Source organism: Chiloscyllium plagiosum, unplaced genomic scaffold (genome assembly GCF_037043375.1).
Source record: "Chiloscyllium plagiosum isolate Xiang-an unplaced genomic scaffold, Cpla_swu_hap1 HiC_scaffold_11, whole genome shotgun sequence".
In the NCBI taxonomy this organism is placed as follows: domain Eukaryota; kingdom Metazoa; phylum Chordata; class Chondrichthyes; order Orectolobiformes; family Hemiscylliidae; genus Chiloscyllium; species Chiloscyllium plagiosum.
This window is the reverse complement of record NW_028270149.1, coordinates 12,729,078-12,750,875: the sequence shown is the minus strand read 5'-3', so window position 1 is coordinate 12,750,875 and position 21,798 is coordinate 12,729,078.

Genomic DNA, 21,798 nt, shown 5'->3' with positions numbered 1-21,798 from the left:
CATCAGAATATTTTCTAATAGCTTCCCCACTACTGAGGGTAGACTGACTGGTCTCTCTGCAATTTCCTGGTCTATCATTGCCCCTTTCTTTTTAAATAATGGAAGACCATAAGACCAGAAGACATAGGAGCAGAAATTAGGTCATTCGGCCCATCGAGTCTACTCCACCATTCAATCATGGCTTTCTCAACCCCATTCTCATGCTTTCTCCCAGTAATCCTTGATCCCCTTGACAATGAAGAACCTATCTATCTCTGTTTTAAATATATTCAATGTGCTGGCCTCCACAGCCTTCTGTGGCAGTGAATTCCATACATTCACCACTCTCTGGCTGAAGAAGTTTCTCCACTTCTCTATTCTAAAAGGTCTTCCCTTTATTCTTAGGCTGTGCCCTTGGGTTCTAGTCTCTCCTACCAATGGAAACATCTTCTCAACGTCGAACAAGGTTAGCAGTCCTCCAGAGAGGATTTGAAAATTATTGCCAAGAGCTCTAATCATTGGAGTTTAGAAGAATGAGAGGCAATCTCATTGAAACATATATGATTCTGAAAGAGGCTTGACAAGGTAAATGCTGAGAGGATATTTCCTCTAATGGGAGAATCTAGAACCAGAGGGTATAGTGTCAGAATAAAGATGCACAAATTTAAGACTGAGGTGAGGAGGAAAGTCTTCTCTCAGAGGGTTGTGAGTCTTCAGAACTCCTTTCCACAGAGAGCTGTGAGGGCAGAGTCCATGCCTATCTTTAAGACTGAGTTAGATAAATTGTTGATCAATCGGGGAACCAAGGATTATGGGGAAAGGGCAGGAAAGTGGATGGGAGGAGTGCCAGTTCAGCCATGATCCTATTGAATGATGGAGTAGGCTTAAGAGGTGAAGATCAACTAGGTAAAAACAAGGACTGCAGATGCTGGAAACCAGAGTCTAGATTAGAGTGGTGTACTGATGAAGGGCTTTTGCCCGAAGTGTCGATTTTCCTGCTCCTCGGATGCTGCCTGACCTGCTGTGCTTTTCCAGCACCACTCTAATCTAGACTCAAGAGGTGAAGAGCTTGTTCCTGTTCCTGTTCTTGTTTCTTCTGCTCCTTTTTTTTTTAGATTAGATTAGATTACAGTGTGGAAACAGGCCCTTCGGCCCAACAAGTCCACACCGACCCGCCGAAGCGAAACCCACCCATACCCCTACATTTACCCCTTACCTAACACTATGGGCAATTTAGTATGGCCAATTCACCTGACCCTGCACATCTTTGGACTGTGGGAGGAAACCGGAGCACCCGGAGGAAACCCACGCAGACACGGGGAGAACGTGCAAACTCCACACAGTCAGTCGCCTGAGGCGGGAATTGAACCCGGGTCTCTGGCACTGTGAGGCAGCAGTGCTAACCACTGTGCCACCATGCCGCCCACAACCTTTGACCCTCAACCTTTGACTCTCCACTAGATTCTCCATCTTACTTGGCATCTGCTCCCCAACAGTATTCCTGACAAGAGGCACCAAGCTTGTCAATCAGATAACCAATTGCACAATCTTGGGACAATGACACTATGACGTAATGCTTGTCATTGTCTTCTCTGTCCATTAAATCTTTAGCTCTGCTGTCGTTAATAAACAACACGTATTCTTCTTGCTCCATCATCCTCATATCTAGATGAAATCAGGAATTCATACCATGCTTCATTTTATATTTTGGACTTTAACCTTTTGTTAAAATTAATGATACAAATTGAGAAGGCATTTGCAGAAATGCAGGCTTGTATTTGTGAAATAAATAATTTATTCAATGCAAGTTAACAATGTATTTTCCCCCATGTTCTTACAGCATTTCATTTTCTGAGAGAAATTATTATAATATATTATTAATCACTTTATTACTCAATTTATACTTCAGATTCATTTTACACGCTTAATTTAGTCATCAAAACTTTAAATAAAACATTAGCTAAATAGGCTGTGGCTATGCACCCAGGTTAATTCAACAAACCATTAGACATAACAATTTAACTTTGCTCAATGGTGGATTAAAGTACTGTTCATTAGATGTCAGGTGAGTGTCTTCAGTCTGCGTGTTAATGGCAGTTTGAGGTTAGAATGTTTTGCTAATGAGCTGTGTAATCTTGGAGTGATTATAATTACAGTAGCGTAATCTTGGAGTAAAATGTGTTAAACTTTGTACCCATTGTGGTATAAATCCAACATGAAAACTGTGAGGATATTGTAATGTCAACAGGAGCCAAATTGCTTGGCTTTCGGATTGTGCATCTGCTTCTGTATAGACACTGGAATGGTTAAGAACAACCCAGACACCATTGTGTCTCATGATACAAGGAGGGCGATCTTTATACCCTGTTGGCAGTCATTTTGAATAGTGTAACGATATGCAAATAGTGATCCTTTATTTCAATCACCTTTCCTTCACTATTGCAGGGTTAAAATCTTGGAACTCCCTCCCTAAAAATTACAGCCTGTCGACATTCACCATAGGCATGACGGTCATTCAAGAAGGCAGATCACCATCGCTCCTCATGGGCAATAAGGAATGGGTAACAAATCATACATTTGAGAAGGACATTCATTGTATATGTTTGAATTTTCAGCAACACTTTTCCCTACACAATTTACTTCAGATGGAAGAAGCCTGAGCTGGAAGGGGCAGTGAATTTTGGTGGATGGGATGGTGGAGAGGAAGAGAATCTGTTTTCTTGCTGATTGACACAGGAGGCAGGCACAGGCAGCTGCATCCATACAGCAGGCCAGATCAATGCAGTACCCATATAGAAAGACGATGTAGAACGTAGAACATAGAACATTCCAGCGCAGTACAGGCCCTTCGGCCCTCGCTGTTGCACCAATCTGTGAAACCAATCCAAAGCCCAGCTAACCTACACTATTCCATTTTCATCCATATGTCGATCCATTGACCATTTAAATGCCCTTAAAATTGGTGAGTCTACTACCGTTGCTGGTTCTGTGCTCCACAACCCGACTACTCTGAGTAAAGAAACCACCTCTGACATTTGCCCTATATCTATCACCCCTCAATTTAAAACTGTGCCCCCTTGTGCTAGCCATCTCCATTCGAGGAAAAAGGCTCTCACTGTCCACCCTCTCTAACTCTCTGATTATCTTATATGTCTCAATTAAGTCATCTCTCAACCTTTCTTTCTAACAAAACAGCCTCAGGTCCCCCAGCCTTTCCTCATAAGACCTTCCCTCCATACCAGGCAACTTCCTAGTAAATCTCCTATGAACCCTTTCCAATGCGTCCACATCCTTCATATAATTCAGTGACCAGAACAGTCCGCAATACCCCAAGTGCAGCTGCATCACCTGAGTGGCAACTTTCAAGGGATCTATGTACATGGACACCGAGATCTCTCTGCTCATCTACACTACCAAGAGTCTTACCATTAGCCCAGTACACTGCATTCCTGTTCTCCTTCGAAAGTGAATCATCTCACACTTTTCCACAATAAACTCTATTTGCCACCTCTCAGCCCAGCTCTGTAGCTTATCTATGTCCCTTTGTAACGTACGACATCCTTTGGCACTATCCACTACTCTACTGACGTCAGTGTCATCTGCAAATTTACTAACCCATCCTTCTACGCCCTCATCCAGGTAATTTATAAAAATGAGAAACAGCAGTGACCCCCAAAACAGATCCTTGCGGTACAACACTGGTAACTGAACCCCAGGAGGAACATTTCCCAACAACCACCATCCTCTGCTCTACTGTGGAGCAGTGCAGACAGAAGGTCAATGATCTTCCACGGTCTGCATGCATAAGTGTCACTGTCCCCTCCCTATTATCTCCCATTCACAAGGTCAGCATACACTCCAGCTTTACCATCGCGCACACATCCCATCAAGGTTCATGGACTAGAACACTTCATTATTGCATGCGTCATCTTCATTCAACACTTACCAGTCTCATCCCCCCAAACTGCTCACCCTTCCTGTCCTTTGTGCTACCTACTCACTGATTGGGCGAGGCTGACTGTGGCGGTACTTCCTAACTGACCATAGTCTCCCTTCACCCACCTGAGGATTACTCCCTTTGACTTTCACACTTGGCCATTTGCTTGAAGCAGATGCAGTGCGTTTGCCATGTAGACTGCAGTAGATGTGACATCGATGTACCACAATGGGGCACAGCAACATGTTCATCCCTTGGCTGTCCCATACCATTAGACACTGCCTCCCATTTCTTCTGCACTACATACAATGTAAGCTAGAGAGGATCATAGCCTGTAACTGAACAGTCAAGATCTTGAGTGCAAAGAAAGCAATATGAGACACACCGATTCCGAGACCCGAAGTCAATGTGAAAGGCAGTGAGAGAGTGTTAAGCAAATAATGTGAGACAAATAGAGGCTGGATGCTTCTGAGTAAGTGTAAAGTAAATAAATACTAGAAATAACTTGGAGGTACTGATGTTGGACTGAGGTGAACAAAGTTAAAAATCATACAACACCAGGTTATGTTCAACAGGTTTATTTGGAAGCACTAGCTTTCAGAGCGTAATTTGAAAGCTCATGCTTTGAAATACTGGAAAGCAAGCTAAGAACTATAATAGGTAAAAACAAGGACTGCAGATGCTGGAAAACAGATTCTGGATTCGTGGTGCTGGAAAAACACAGCAGTTCAGGCAGCATCCGAGGAGCAGTAAAATCGACGTTTCGGGCAAAAGCCCTTCATCAGGAATATAGGCAGAGTGCCTGAAGGGTGGAGAGATAAATGAGAGGAGGGTGGGGGTGGGGAGAAAGTAGCATAGCGTACAATAAGTGAGTGGGGGAGGGGTTGAAGGTGATAAGTCAGCGAGGAGGGTGGAGTGAATAGGTGGAAAAGAAGATAGGCAGGTAGGACAGGTCATGGGGACAGTGCTGAGCTGGAGGTTTGGAACTGGGGTGAGGTGGGGGAAGGGTAAATGAGGAAACTGTTGAAGTCCACATTGATGCCCTGGGGTTGAAGTGTTCCGAGGCAGAAGATGAGGCGTTCTTCCTCCAGGCGTCATGTTGGGGGACATGAACCTGACCAGGTAGTCATGGAGGGAACACCCGCACCAATCAATCACATCGCCCTGTGGCCCAACATTTCAACTCCCCCTCCCACTCTGCCGAGGACATGGAAGTCCTGGGCCTCCTTCACCGCCGCCCCCTCACCACCAGGCGCCTGGAGGACGAACGCCTCATCTTCCGCCTCGGAACACTTCAACCCCAGGACATCAATATGAACTTCAATAGTTTCCTCATTTCCTCTTCCCCCACCTCACCCTAGTTCCAAACTTCCTGCTCAGCACTATCCCCATGACTTGCCCTACCTGCCTATCTTCTTTTCCACCTATCCACTCCACCCTCGTCGCTGACCTATCACCTTCATCCCCTCCCCCACTCACCTATTGTACTCTATGCTACTTTCTCCCCACCCCCACCGTCCTCTCATTTATCTCTCCAACCTTCAGGCAGTCTGCCTATATTCCTGATGAAGGGCTTTTGCCCGAAATGTCAATTTTACTGCTCCTTGGATGCTGCCTGACTGCTGTGCTTTTCCAGCACCACGGATCCAGATGAAGAATTATAATATATATTCTCTTAGATCCATAAAATGTATGCATGACTAACCTGGCACAAACGTTCAAACACTCTATCCCCATTCCTATTCTTCTGGTCTTAAATCCTAGGTGACCCTGATTCCAACAGCATTGAGGGACTGAAGTGGTGTCTGAAGGAGATGTGATGATGTGGTGAGGCTGGTCATTTGCTGAAGGTGACTCATGTGGTTGAAGGCTTAAGGAAGATGTTGGTGCAGGGACATTGGTGAGAAGAAATAGTTGGGAAATGATTGAGGTGAGCATTCAGTGAGTTGCAGCCAGCAGGAGAAGCTGCTCAGGGATTTGTCCACTTATTCTGTGAAGGACAATTTAGACAACATAGAAATAATGCAATAATGGGGTGTTAATGAAATGCAAGTTTATGTAGATAAGGTAGCTGGTACTCAATGGTGTTAATCTGTTGTTGCCACTTAAGATTTGAGGGGAAACTTGTAAGAAATTCTCTCAACGTTGAGAATCTGATTTTTTCATTCTCATAGTGTTTTCCTAACTCTGTTGGCATTACTGACATCAGAATCAAGAAGGGGGACATTCTAACCATCACTTCTGTCTACATTTTGTAATACCCTACACATGTAATGTTAGATTGGCGCTGTAACTGTGAATATAAAATTAGTTAGTGATAATAATGTGGTAGTAATATACACCACAATGTGATGTTAGAGTGATTGTGTTGATGGTAGGCTGTGATTGGAGTGATTGATTTACAGGTATTTCCCAATCAACCTGCTCAGAGATGTTATTACACACCTCTGGAGCAGGTGGAACTAGAATCTAGGCCTGCTGGCTCAGAGGTAGGGACACTACCACTGCACAACAAAGGCTTGTCAACCTTGCAGTGCTGTTAACAAAATCCCTCCAAAGCCACTTTCATTGACGAGGAAGTGTCGGTGTTGAACTGGGGTAAACATGTTCATGTTGTAATCCAACAGGTTTATTACGAATCACAAGCTTTTGGAGTGCTGCTCCTTCATCAGGTGAAGCGATTGTTGGACTATAACCCGATATTCTGTGACTTTTGACCACATCCATTAACACAGGCATTTTAAAATCAAGCATCTTTAATTCATCCTCCAGACTAAACAATTTCAGATCATAACCATGCCTCATTTCCATGACTTGTTTGCATTTTCTGTGTTTATTGGATTTTTGGACAGCAGTAGTAGTTGCTGATTAGGTTGCATTCCCTGTTCACTGCTCTTTTAAAGCCATTTTCATTTCTTGTTCCTACTCCATGTTCTTTCCTCATGCATTTTGTCATTCATTCATTCCTGACTTTGACTCAGTGTTAGACCCTCCAATTTGTTCTTTCTCCAGCTCCCCCTTTCCCAGCTGTGTATGAACTTAAAACCTCTTGGTATGACGGTCTGCCATCAGAAATAGCAATTTAATATATTGTTGACTGGACACATTCCAATATTTTGGACAATTTTGGAAAGAAACATTTGCAAAGCAAAGTGGTTACAGTCAGAAAAATTGTTGCATTTGTAAAGGACACAAGCTGTTCACTTGAGTGTCATTGGGTCTGTGATACTTTCAAAGATAAATCACATGACCCTGTTTGTGGGTGATATAAAATGGCTGTGTTTGGTGACATCGAAACTTTGGGGTGACTGCGCATCCGTGTTCACACGGTAACACAGAAGCGCACGGGGATGTTGGATGGGAAAAGAACATGGGGCAAATCTGATGGGGGTGGGGAAGAACAAGTCCATCACATGTCTGTCCCCTGCTCCATCTCTCCCATTCACCCGATCTATAAAGATGAAAATAGTTAAATCTACATGTTAAAAAAAATCAAAAATATAACTAAGGTCTGAAAGTGTGTTCAAACCAAAAAGCTGCAGATATGTTTCTGAGGACAAAGATGATGATGCGGATACTTTTCAAAAAATTTCATTCGCAAGCGCGTAAGCCGGCATCTCCCTGGAGCACACTACACAAGCCTCTCAGTGTCAGTTGACAAAGCCAATGAAGACATTGGATTAGGGTTATGGAGCATGGCCTGGAAAATGGACTTGAAGCTGAAATGAGATTAGCCATGATCACACTGCATGGCAGAGCAGGCCCAAGGGGCTGAACTGCCTACTCCAGCTTCTCATTCAGATGTTCTTACGAACACAGAGTCTAAGAGATCGTTTGCTTGGAGCAACAATCTTTGCCCCTTTTCTCTTCCTTTCCTCTCATTTCTCTGAAACCACTCTCACCAAAGTTTGAGAGCCCCCAAACCCAATGGAACACTTCCTTTCCACCAGTACCTACGGTGGCCTACATTGCTAAATCTGAGAGACCCTAAGGAAGAGTCCAAGATCACCCATTACTGACTCCAGATAAAAAGACTTCAGCCTGCCATACCTATTCCAGAAAGGAATCCCAGCGCCAAACACTATGTGTGCAAAGCGAGTTCAGCTACAGTCTAACATTTGGACAATCTGAATTATTCATTTTCCTGAATTTAGTTATTAATTGACCAATGTACTTGAGTGGAGATAACTCCACAGACTTGGAGGTTTTGTGTGGCAGTTTTCAAGAATGGTAACTATATAAATTTGTACAATTGAACCTTTTGTTAATTGTCTATTTCTATTTGGGTAAATTTTGTTTGCGATGAACTAAACCTTTATTTGCAACAAAAGGAATCTGGCAGACTTGTTCTGTATACTAACATACTTGCCATCTGAACTGTGTGTATATCACAGAATCACAGAATTATTAGGGCACGGAAGGAGGCTATTTGGCCCATCGTGCCTGTACTGACTCTTCAGACAAGCATCAATAACCAATGGCAATTTCCTTTTTTTTAACCCCATGTTCTTGCACATTTCTATCCAAATAGTTATCCATTACCACAATGAACCTGCCTCCACCACATTTCCAGGCAATGCATTCCTCACTCTAACTACTCAATATATGGAAAGGACTTTTAAGAGAAGATAAAATATAGGAACAGAGTTAGGCCGTTTGGTGCATTGAGATTGCTGCACCATTCAACCATGGCTGATATGCTTCTCAACTAATTAAGAACTGATCTATCTCTATCTTAAATACATTCAATGACTTGGCCTCCATAGCCTTCTGCGGTAATGAGTTCCACAGATTCACCATCATTGGGCTGAAGAAATTCATCTCATCTCAGTTCTAAAGGTTGTATGAGGCTGTGCCCCCAAGTCGTAGTTTCTCCTACTAGCAGAAACATCTTCTCCCTCTCCATTTTATACAGGTGTCTTAATATTCTGTCAGTTTCAGTGAGATCTCCCCTTATCCTTCTAAACTCTATTGAGTCCAGACCCAGAGTCCTCAAATGACACATATCCCTTGCTTATCTCACATCTCACTTTAAATCCATGCCTCCTTGTTCTTGTTCCTTTTCTGTGCAGGGTAGCATCGCCCTATCTATTCCTAACGTATGAACAAGGAAAAGGAGTAGGCCACTCGGCCCTTCAAGCCTGCCCCACCATTCAATAAAATCGTGATTGATCTGTTTTTAACCTCAATTCTACATTCCAGAACATCTCCGATAGTCTTTCGTCCATTGGCCATCAAGAATCTCCTCTATCCAACAAGCTCATCTATCAAATCTCCTCTAAGCTTGCTTCTTTTCAAGGTGAACAGTCTTAACCTTTTTGGGGCAGCACGGTGGCTCAGTGGTTAGCACTACTGTTTTACAGCACCAGGGACCTGAGTTCGATTCCACCCTTGGGTGACTGTCTCTGTGGAATTTGCACATTCTCCATGTGTTCTGCATGGGTTTATTCTGGTTGTTCTGGTCATCTCCTACAGACCAAAAATGTGCAGGTAAGGGTGGCTTGGCCACATTAACCTGCCTACAGTCCCCAGGGATGTGCAGGTTAGGTGGGTTGGCTGTGGAAAATGCAGGGTTAGAGGGATAGGGAAGAGGGGGGGTTGAGTCTGGGTGGTTTGCTCTGCAAAGGGACTCAATGGGCCAAATTACCTGCTTTCACACTCTAGTGATTATATGATTCTTCAATATGATATATCCTCATAACTGAAGCATATCATTTATGACAACATGACCAATATTTTGAACTTTTGACTAGGGGAGGATTGGAACTAGGACAGGAATCAGTCTACTCCTCCGCCCTCAATAGTAGCAACCTCAGTGGCTTCCCAGGGCTATCAGGAGGTCATAAAGCTCACTCTCTTCACATGCCACCTGACTTGCTGAATACTTACGGTATTTTTTATTACTGTTTCATTCACACAAGCTGGATGACACACCCGCTGACTGTGCTTCGCCAATGTTACTCAAATACGATTCCAACATCACAGTTTCATTCAATACAAATCTACCAGCACCACCTCTATTACTGTAGTAATGCTACACAGCAACCTGTTTAAAAACCAAGATATCCTGGTTTAAAATGGAAGGAAGAGAAGTTTACACCAAGTGTACTGACGGTAATGTGTACTCACCCTGACCAAATTCCCCTGCACCCTCCCCCAAACCCATGCGATTAGATTTCTGCCAGTAAATTTAATCAGAAAAAGTCCATTTTCAAAACTGTCATCAACTGCAATATAAAATAAGGAAGGCTGCTTCATTTCTGTATAGCAGGCTCTGAGCACATTACCATTGCAGTACAGGCTCTGAATTTAGCAAATTTATGGCAACTGAACAGCATTTACTGCTCTGTGTATGGAATTGAATTGGAGAGACATGGCTTTATCCCCTCCACCCCTCCACCCCATGCGGGCGATCATGAATTTGAAAAGGTATTTCACAGTCTCTTTTTTTGGTATTGATATCAAACCGCGGCGATGAATATGTGTACTAGGCCCATGATTGATTGGTGAAATGACCCACATTCGGAATTGAGATGGCCCTATACATTACAGCTGCCAAGTAGGAATGACAGGGCTTTCAAAATGGGAGCTGGGGGCACTGGCAGTCAGACTGCTTCACTCATTTGCGATCAATTCAGCAAAATACTCATGCGATTACAGATGTTCAGCAGCAGTTAAATATGAGACCGCATGCAGAATATTAGATTAACCTAAAGATGGGGGCTGTGGATAATGTAGTCTGCGATTCTCAAATGTATGTGCAGAAGAATCCGAAACTGTGAATTCTCAACAGCTAAATTCTAACCGTTAAACCTTGTGACTGAAAAAGAGATAAGGCAAAGAAGGCTTCTGACTCTCTGGCAATCTTTCAGCTCAGGGACATTGGAAGCTAAAGAGAGCTGCTAGTTATTATAATCTGGAATACACTGTTCAAAGGGACAAGGTGAGCACAATCAACATTAATGTTGACAAGAGACCTGGATAAATAGTTGACCAGGGAAATTGACAGGGCTCTGGAGAAAGAAAAAGGTGTGTGTTCGGGTGGGGGGAGCGTGTTGTGCAGCGGTTGGTGGAATGCAAGTAATTGGATAGCTTTTTCAAACAACTGGAATAGATCCATGCGGTGAATGTCCACCTTCTATGCCATAGCGAAGGTCAAATAATTGTTTTTGAAAATATTTAGATTTGATATTTACCCGTTAAAAGTACATTCCAATAGTTATTTTAACATTTTTCATTGCTGTAAATGCTTCATTTTTGTCTTAACAGGATTGTTGGGCTCACACCAAGAAACATAGCTGCATATCTTCAGTGTGTTCTCGAACATTGACTAGCACAGCATAGGAACTGACCCTTCAGCACACCCTGTTATGCCGAACATGACATCAAATTAAACCACCAATTCAAAATATGTTCTTCTACATAAATTGCTGCTTTTCTCACAATTTCTTCTGATGCTCTCATTCCCTCCTACTGACTGATCTCTTCACTCAATCTCAATCTCCCTGCAGTTCATTGACCTTCTCGTCGTGTCCCTCTTCACTATCTCACTATGCCCCTCCCTCAATTCACACTCTCTCCTGTTCACTGACTATTTCACTATGTCCCTCTCTCAATCCCCACTCTCGCCTGTTCACTGACTCTTTCACTATATCCCTCTCTCACTCCGCACTTTCTTCTGTTCACTGACTCTTTCACTATGTCCCTCTCTCAATCGCCACTCTCTCCTGCTCACTGACACTCTCACTATATCCCTCTCTCAATCCCCAGCTCTGCTGTTCACAGACTATTTCACTATGTCCCTCTCTCAATCCTCACCCTCTCCTGTTCACTGACTATCTCAATATGTCCCTCTCTCAATCCTCACTCTGTCCTGTTCACTGAATCTCTCACTATATCCCTCTCTCAATCCCCATCTCTCCTGTTCACTGACTATCTCACGATGTCCCTCTCTCATTCCTCACTCTCTCCTGTTCACTGACTATCTCACTATGTCCCTGTCTCATTGCCCATTCTCACCTGTTCACTGACTATCTCACGATGTTCTTCTCTCAATCCTCACTCTCTCCTGTTCAGTGAGTCTGTCGCTATGTCCCTCTCTCAATCCCCACTCTCTCCTGTTCACTGACTCTCTAACTATGTCCCTCTCTCAATTCCCACTCACTCCTGTTCATTGACTCTTTCACTATATCCCTCTCTCAATCCCCATTCTCTCCTGTTCACTGACTCTCTCACTATGTCCCTCTCTCAATGCCCATTCTCTCCTGTTCACTGACTATTTCACTATGTCCCTCTCTCAATGCCCATTCTCTCCTGTTCACTGACTATCTCACTATGTCCCTCTCTCAATCCTCACTCTCTCCTGTTCACTGTGTCTGCCACTATGTCCCTCTCTAAACCCCACTCTCTCCTTTTCACTGACTCTCTCACTATATCCCTCTCTCAATCCCCATTCTCTCCTGTTCACTGACTCTCTCACTATGTCCCTCTCTCAATGCCCATTCTCTCCTGTTCACTGACTATCTCACTATGTCCCTCTCTCAATCCTCACTCTCTCCTGTTCACTGTGTCTGCCACTATGTCCCTCTCTCAATCCCCACTCTCTCCTTTTCACTGACTCTGTCACTATGTCTCTCTCCAATCCCCAACCTCTCCTGTTCACTGACTCTCTCACTATATCCCTCTCTCAATCTCCATTCTCTCCTGTTCACTGACTATCTCACTATGTCCCTCTCTCAATGCCCATTCTCTCCTGTTCACTGACTATCTCACTGTGTCCCTCTCTCAATGCCCATTCTCTCTATTTCACTGACTCTCTCACAATGTCCCTCTCTCAATCCCCACTCTCTCCAGTTCACTGACTCACTCACTATGTCCCTCTCTCAATCCCCTTTCTCTCCTGTTCACTGACTATCTCATTATGTCCCTCTCTCAATCCCCACTCTCTCCTGTTCACTGACTCTCTCGCTATATCTCTCTCTCACTCCCCACTCTCTCCTGTTCACTGACTCTTTCACTATGCCGTCTCTCAATCCCCACTCTCCCCTGTTCACTTGCTATCTCACTATGTCCCTCTCTCAATCCCCACTCTCCCCTGTTCACTGTCTCTTTCACTGTGTCTTTCTCTCAATCCACACTCTCTCCTCTTCACTGACTCTCTCACTATCTCCCTCTCTCAATCCCCACTCTCCTCTGTTCACCGACTCTCTCACTATGTCCCTCTCTCAATCCCCAGTCTCACCTGTTCACTAACTAAGTCACTATGTCCCTCTCTCAAATCCCACTCTCTTTTGTTCACTGAGATTTTCACTATGTCCCTCTCTCAATCCCCACTCTCCCCTGTTCACTGTCTATCTCACTATATCCCTCTCTCAATCCTCACTCTCTCCTGTTCACTGACTATCTCACTATGTCCCTCTCTCAATCCCCACTCTCTCCTGTTCACTGACTCTCTCACTGTGTCCCTCTCTCAATCCCCATTCTCTCCTGTTCACTGACTCTCTTACTATATCCCTCTCTCAATCCCCTTCTCTCCTTTTCACTGACTCTCTCACAATGTCCCTCTCTCAATCCCCACTCTCTCCTGTTCACTGACTATGTCACTATGTCCCTCTCAATCCCCACGCTCTCCTGTTCTCTGACTCTCTCACAATATACCCCTCTCAATCCCCATTCTCTCCTGTTCACTGACTCTCTCACTATATCCCCCCCCAAATCCCTTTTCTTCCTCTAGCTCATGGACTCTCTTGCCATGTCCCTTTCTCAATCCCCATTCTCTCCTGTTCACTGACTATCTCACTATGTCCCTCTCTCAATCCCCATTCTCCTCTGTTCACAGACTTTCTCGTGATATCCCTCTCCAAATGCCCGTTCTTCCTCCTGCTCATGGGCTCTTTCACCGTGTCCCTCTCTCAATCCCCATTCCCCCCTGTTCACTGTCTCTTTCACTATGTCTTTCTCTCAATCCACACTCTCTCCTCTTCACTGACTCTCTCACTATCTCCCTCTCTCAATCCCCACTCTCCTCTATTCACTGACTCTTTCACTATGTCCCTCTCTCAATCCCCAGTCTCACCTGTTCACTAACTAAGTCACTAAGTCCCTCTCTCAAATCCCACTCTCTTTTGTTCACTGAGATTTTCACTATGTCCCTCTCTCAATCCCCACTCTCCCCTGTTCACTGTCTATCTCACTATATCCCTCTCTCAATCCCCTTCTCTCCTTTTCACTGACTCTCTCACAATGTCCCTCTCTCAATCCCCATTCTCTCCTGTTCACTGACTCTCTCACTATGTCCCTCTCTCAATGCCCATTCTCTCCTGTTCACTGACTATTTCACTATGTCCCTCTCTCAATGCCCATTCTCTCCTGTTCACTGACTATCTCACTATGTCCCTCTCTCAATCCTCACTCTCTCCTGTTCACTGTGTCTGCCACTATGTCCCTCTCTAAACCCCACTCTCTCCTTTTCACTGACTCTCTCACTATATCCCTCTCTCAATCCCCATTCTCTCCTGTTCACTGACTCTCTCACTATGTCCCTCTCTCAATGCCCATTCTCTCCTGTTCACTGACTATCTCACTATGTCCCTCTCTCAATCCTCACTCTCTCCTGTTCACTGTGTCTGCCACTATGTCCCTCTCTCAATCCCCACTCTCTCCTTTTCACTGACTCTGTCACTATGTCTCTCTCCAATCCCCAACCTCTCCTGTTCACTGACTCTCTCACTATATCCCTCTCTCAATCTCCATTCTCTCCTGTTCACTGACTATCTCACTATGTCCCTCTCTCAATGCCCATTCTCTCCTGTTCACTGACTATCTCACTGTGTCCCTCTCTCAATGCCCATTCTCTCTATTTCACTGACTCTCTCACAATGTCCCTCTCTCAATCCCCACTCTCTCCAGTTCACTGACTCACTCACTATGTCCCTCTCTCAATCCCCTTTCTCTCCTGTTCACTGACTATCTCATTATGTCCCTCTCTCAATCCCCACTCTCTCCTGTTCACTGACTCTCTCGCTATATCTCTCTCTCACTCCCCACTCTCTCCTGTTCACTGACTCTTTCACTATGCCGTCTCTCAATCCCCACTCTCCCCTGTTCACTTGCTATCTCACTATGTCCCTCTCTCAATCCCCACTCTCCCCTGTTCACTGTCTCTTTCACTGTGTCTTTCTCTCAATCCACACTCTCTCCTCTTCACTGACTCTCTCACTATCTCCCTCTCTCAATCCCCACTCTCCTCTGTTCACCGACTCTCTCACTATGTCCCTCTCTCAATCCCCAGTCTCACCTGTTCACTAACTAAGTCACTATGTCCCTCTCTCAAATCCCACTCTCTTTTGTTCACTGAGATTTTCACTATGTCCCTCTCTCAATCCCCACTCTCCCCTGTTCACTGTCTATCTCACTATATCCCTCTCTCAATCCTCACTCTCTCCTGTTCACTGACTATCTCACTATGTCCCTCTCTCAATCCCCACTCTCTCCTGTTCACTGACTCTCTCACTGTGTCCCTCTCTCAATCCCCATTCTCTCCTGTTCACTGACTCTCTTACTATATCCCTCTCTCAATCCCCTTCTCTCCTTTTCACTGACTCTCTCACAATGTCCCTCTCTCAATCCCCACTCTCTCCTGTTCACTGACTATGTCACTATGTCCCTCTCAATCCCCACGCTCTCCTGTTCTCTGACTCTCTCACAATATACCCCTCTCAATCCCCATTCTCTCCTGTTCACTGACTCTCTCACTATATCCCCCCCCAAATCCCTTTTCTTCCTCTAGCTCATGGACTCTCTTGCCATGTCCCTTTCTCAATCCCCATTCTCTCCTGTTCACTGACTATCTCACTATGTCCCTCTCTCAATCCCCATTCTCCTCTGTTCACAGACTTTCTCGTGATATCCCTCTCCAAATGCCCGTTCTTCCTCCTGCTCATGGGCTCTTTCACCGTGTCCCTCTCTCAATCCCCATTCCCCCCTGTTCACTGTCTCTTTCACTATGTCTTTCTCTCAATCCACACTCTCTCCTCTTCACTGACTCTCTCACTATCTCCCTCTCTCAATCCCCACTCTCCTCTATTCACTGACTCTTTCACTATGTCCCTCTCTCAATCCCCAGTCTCACCTGTTCACTAACTAAGTCACTAAGTCCCTCTCTCAAATCCCACTCTCTTTTGTTCACTGAGATTTTCACTATGTCCCTCTCTCAATCCCCACTCTCCCCTGTTCACTGTCTATCTCACTATATCCCTCTCTCAATCCCCTTCTCTCCTTTTCACTGACTCTCTCACTATCTCCCTCTCTCAATCCCCACTCTCCTCTGTTCACCGACTCTCTCACTATGTCCCTCTCTCAATCCCCAGTCTCACCTGTTCACTAACTAAGTCACTATGTCCCTCTCTCAAATCCCACTCTCTTTTGTTCACTGAGATTTTCACTATGTCCCTCTCTCAATCCCCACTCTCCCCTGTTCACTGTCTATCTCACTATATCCCTCTCTCAATCCTCACTCTCTCCTGTTCACTGACTATCTCACTATGTCCCTCTCTCAATCCCCACTCTCTCCTGTTCACTGACTCTCTCACTGTGTCCCTCTCTCAATCCCCATTCTCTCCTGTTCACTGACTCTCTTACTATATCCCTCTCTCAATCCCCTTCTCTCCTTTTCACTGACTCTCTCACAATGTCCCTCTCTCAATCCCCACTCTCTCCTGTTCACTGACTATGTCACTATGTCCCTCTCAATCCCCACGCTCTCCTGTTCTCTGACTCTCTCACAATATACCCCTCTCAATCCCCATTCTCTCCTGTTCACTGACTCTCTCACTATATCCCCCCCCAAATCCCTTTTCTTCCTCTAGCTCATGGACTCTCTTGCCATGTCCCTTTCTCAATCCCCATTCTCTCCTGTTCACTGACTATCTCACTATGTCCCTCTCTCAATCCCCATTCTCCTCTGTTCACAGACTTTCTCGTGATATCCCTCTCCAAATGCCCGTTCTTCCTCCTGCTCATGGGCTCTTTCACCGTGTCCCTCTCTCAATCCCCATTCCCCCCTGTTCACTGTCTCTTTCACTATGTCTTTCTCTCAATCCACACTCTCTCCTCTTCACTGACTCTCTCACTATCTCCCTCTCTCAATCCCCACTCTCCTCTATTCACTGACTCTTTCACTATGTCCCTCTCTCAATCCCCAGTCTCACCTGTTCACTAACTAAGTCACTAAGTCCCTCTCTCAAATCCCACTCTCTTTTGTTCACTGAGATTTTCACTATGTCCCTCTCTCAATCCCCACTCTCTCCTGTTCACTGACTCTCTAACTATGTCCCTCTCTCAATTCCCACTCACTCCTGTTCATTGACTCTTTCACTATATCCCTCTCTCAATCCCCATTCTCTCCTGTTCACTGACTCTCTCACTATGTCCCTCTCTCAATGCCCATTCTCTCCTGTTCACTGACTATTTCACTATGTCCCTCTCTCAATGCCCATTCTCTCCTGTTCACTGACTATCTCACTATGTCCCTCTCTCAATCCTCACTCTCTCCTGTTCACTGTGTCTGCCACTATGTCCCTCTCTAAACCCCACTCTCTCCTTTTCACTGACTCTCTCACTATATCCCTCTCTCAATCCCCATTCTCTCCTGTTCACTGACTCTCTCACTATGTCCCTCTCTCAATGCTCATTCTCTCCTGTTCACTGACTATCTCACTATGTCCCTCTCTCAATCCTCACTCTCTCCTGTTCACTGTGTCTGCCACTATGTCCCTCTCTCAATCCCCACTCTCTCCTTTTCACTGACTCTGTCACTATGTCTCTCTCCAATCCCCAACCTCTCCTGTTCACTGACTCTCTCACTATATCCCTCTCTCAATCTCCATTCTCTCCTGTTCACTGACTATCTCACTATGTCCCTCTCTCAATGCCCATTCTCTCCTGTTCACTGACTATCTCACTGTGTCCCTCTCTCAATGCCCATTCTCTCTATTTCACTGACTCTCTCACAATGTCCCTCTCTCAATCCCCACTCTCTCCAGTTCACTGACTCACTCACTATGTCCCTCTCTCAATCCCCTTTCTCTCCTGTTCACTGACTATCTCATTATGTCCCTCTCTCAATCCCCACTCTCTCCTGTTCACTGACTCTCTCGCTATATCTCTCTCTCACTCCCCACTCTCTCCTGTTCACTGACTCTTTCACTATGCCGTCTCTCAATCCCCACTCTCCCCTGTTCACTTGCTATCTCACTATGTCCCTCTCTCAATCCCCACTCTCCCCTGTTCACTGTCTCTTTCACTGTGTCTTTCTCTCAATCCACACTCTCTCCTCTTCACTGACTCTCTCACTATCTCCCTCTCTCAATCCCCACTCTCCTCTGTTCACCGACTCTCTCACTATGTCCCTCTCTCAATCCCCAGTCTCACCTGTTCACTAACTAAGTCACTATGTCCCTCTCTCAAATCCCACTCTCTTTTGTTCACTGAGATTTTCACTATGTCCCTCTCTCAATCCCCACTCTCCCCTGTTCACTGTCTATCTCACTATATCCCTCTCTCAATCCTCACTCTCTCCTGTTCACTGACTATCTCACTATGTCCCTCTCTCAATCCCCACTCTCTCCTGTTCACTGACTCTCTCACTGTGTCCCTCTCTCAATCCCCATTCTCTCCTGTTCACTGACTCTCTTACTATATCCCTCTCTCAATCCCCTTCTCTCCTTTTCACTGACTCTCTCACAATGTCCCTCTCTCAATCCCCACTCTCTCCTGTTCACTGACTATGTCACTATGTCCCTCTCAATCCCCACGCTCTCCTGTTCTCTGACTCTCTCACAATATACCCCTCTCAATCCCCATTCTCTCCTGTTCACTGACTCTCTCACTATATCCCCCCCCAAATCCCTTTTCTTCCTCTAGCTCATGGACTCTCTTGCCATGTCCCTTTCTCAATCCCCATTCTCTCCTGTTCACTGACTATCTCACTATGTCCCTCTCTCAATCCCCATTCTCCTCTGTTCACAGACTTTCTCGTGATATCCCTCTCCAAATGCCCGTTCTTCCTCCTGCTCATGGGCTCTTTCACCGTGTCCCTCTCTCAATCCCCATTCCCCCCTGTTCACTGTCTCTTTCACTATGTCTTTCTCTCAATCCACACTCTCTCCTCTTCACTGACTCTCTCACTATCTCCCTCTCTCAATCCCCACTCTCCTCTATTCACTGACTCTTTCACTATGTCCCTCTCTCAATCCCCAGTCTCACCTGTTCACTAACTAAGTCACTAAGTCCCTCTCTCAAATCCCACTCTCTTTTGTTCACTGAGATTTTCACTATGTCCCTCTCTCAATCCCCACTCTCCCCTGTTCACTGTCTATCTCACTATATCCCTCTCTCAATCCCCTTCTCTCCTTTTCACTGACTCTCTCACAATGTCCCTCTCTCAATCCCCATTCTCTCCTGTTCACTGACTCTCTCGCTATGTTCCTCTCTCAATCCCCATTCTCTCCTGTTCACTGACTCTCTCGCTATGTTCCTCTCTCAATCCCCATTCTGTCCTGTTCACTGACTCTCTTACTATATCCCTATCTCAATCCCCATTCTCTCCTGTTCACTGACTCTCTTACTATATCCCTCTCTCAATCCCCTTCTCTCCTTTTCACTGACTCTCTCACAATGTCCCTCTCTCAATCCCCACTCTCTCCTGTTCACTGACTCTTTCACTATGTCCCTCTCAATCCCCATTCTCTCCTGTTCACTGACTCTCTCACTATATCCCCCCCCCCAAATCCCTTTTCTTCCTCCTGCTCATGGACTCTCTTGCCATGTCCCTCTCTCAATCCCCATTCTCTCCTGTTCACTGACTATCTCACTATGTCCCTCTCTCAATCCCCACTCTCCTCTGTTCACAGACTTTCTCGTGATATCCCTCTCCAAATCCCCGTTCTTCCTCCTGCTCATGGGCTCTCTCACTGTGTTCCTCTCTCAATCCCCACTCTCCCTCCTGTTCAATGATTCTGTAGTCATGTTCCTTTTCCCAACCCTGACTTTCCCTCCTCTAAGAGACAGTGACTATTTGAATATCACAGGGATCCATTGTTGGACCTGAGATATTCACAATATTTATTATTGGTCCACATGGGGTGCAAAATGAAATATCTCCAAATTGTAGATGTCATAAAGTATGGTGGGAGGGTGAACTGTGAGGAGATACAGAGATGCTTCAGTATGAATTGAACAAGCAGAATGAATGAGTAAATACATGGAAAATGAAGCATAATGTGGATAAATCTGAGTTCTCCTAAAAACAGAAAGGCACATTATTATCTGAATCACAATGGATTGGAAAAGTTGGGCATTCAACAAGACCTTGTACACAATACCTAACCCTAACCAGCTCGCGAAAGCAAAAATTCAGCAGATGGTGAAAAATGAAATTGATACATTAACCTCCACCGCAAGAGGTTCAAGTACACGAGCAGGGATCCTGTTTCACCAGCTTCCTCATTTCCCCTCCCCCCACATTATCCCAGTCCCACGACTTCAACTCGGCATTGCCCTCTGGACCTGTCCATCACTCACCTCTCTGACCTATCACCCTCTCCCTCACTTACATCCACCTATCGCTTTTTCAGCTCCCTTCCCCCCAACCCCACCCCCATCCCATATAACTCTCAGTCCCAACCCACAAGTCTCTTTCCTGATGAAGGGCTTATGCCCGAAACGTCGACTCTCCTGCTCCTCGGATGCTGCCTGATCAGCTGTGCTTTTCCAGTACCCCTCTTTCGACTCTGATCTCCAGCATCTGCAGTCCTCATTTTCTCCAATAGGAGCAGGCATGTCTTGCTCCAATGAGGATCCCAAGGTGGAAGATGAGGTGTTCTTCCTCCAGGTGGTTAGGATTTCTCGGAGCCCTCTAACCACACGGGATCAATGTAGATTTCACCAATTTCCTCATTTCCCCTCCCCCACCTTATCCTAGATCCAACCTTCCAACTTGGCACCGCCCTCTTAAACTGTCCTACCTGTCCACCGCCTTCCCACTTATCCTCTCCACCCTCCTCTCCGACCTATCACCATCACCTTCATCTAACTCTCACTTTCCCAGCTACCATCCCCCCAGCCCCATCCCCCTCTCATTTATCTCTCAGCCCTCTTGTGCCACAAGCCTCATTCCTGATGAAGGGCTTATGCTCGAAACATCAATTTTCCTGTTCCTCGGATGCTGCCTGACCTGCTGTGCTTTTCCAGCACCATACTCTTTGACTCTGATCCCCAGCAAGCCACCTTGGGTTGACCCATATAAAATGATTGGCCCAGATGGAAGCTCCGGTCGTGCACTCAAACCTGTGTGGACCAGCTGGTGGAAGTATCTTTAACTTCTCCTTACTTCAATGTAAGTTTGTCACCTGCTTCAAGAAGACCACTGTCATCTCTGTGCCAAAACAAAATCAGGCAGTGCACCTCAGTGATTACCAACTGGTGGCTCTGACTTCCATCGTTATGGAGTGCTTCAAGAGGTTAGTAATGGCATACATCAACACCAGCCTCTCAGATTGCCTTGATCCACTATGATTCACCTACCTAAGTCCATGGTAGATACCATCTCCCTGATCTTACACCCATGCCTGCAACAACTGCATAACAAGGATGCTTATGTCAGACTCACATTTATTGACTTTAGCTCTGCCTTCAATGGCATATTTCCAACCAAACTCATCTCCAAACTCCGACACCAAGGATTCTGCACCCCCCTCTGCAACTGGAATCTTGACTTCCTGATTTGTAGATCGCAAACATTTAGGATAGGTGACAACACCTCCTCCTCAATAATCCTCAACACTGATGCCCCGCAGGGCTGCGTTCTCAGCCCCTTACTGTAC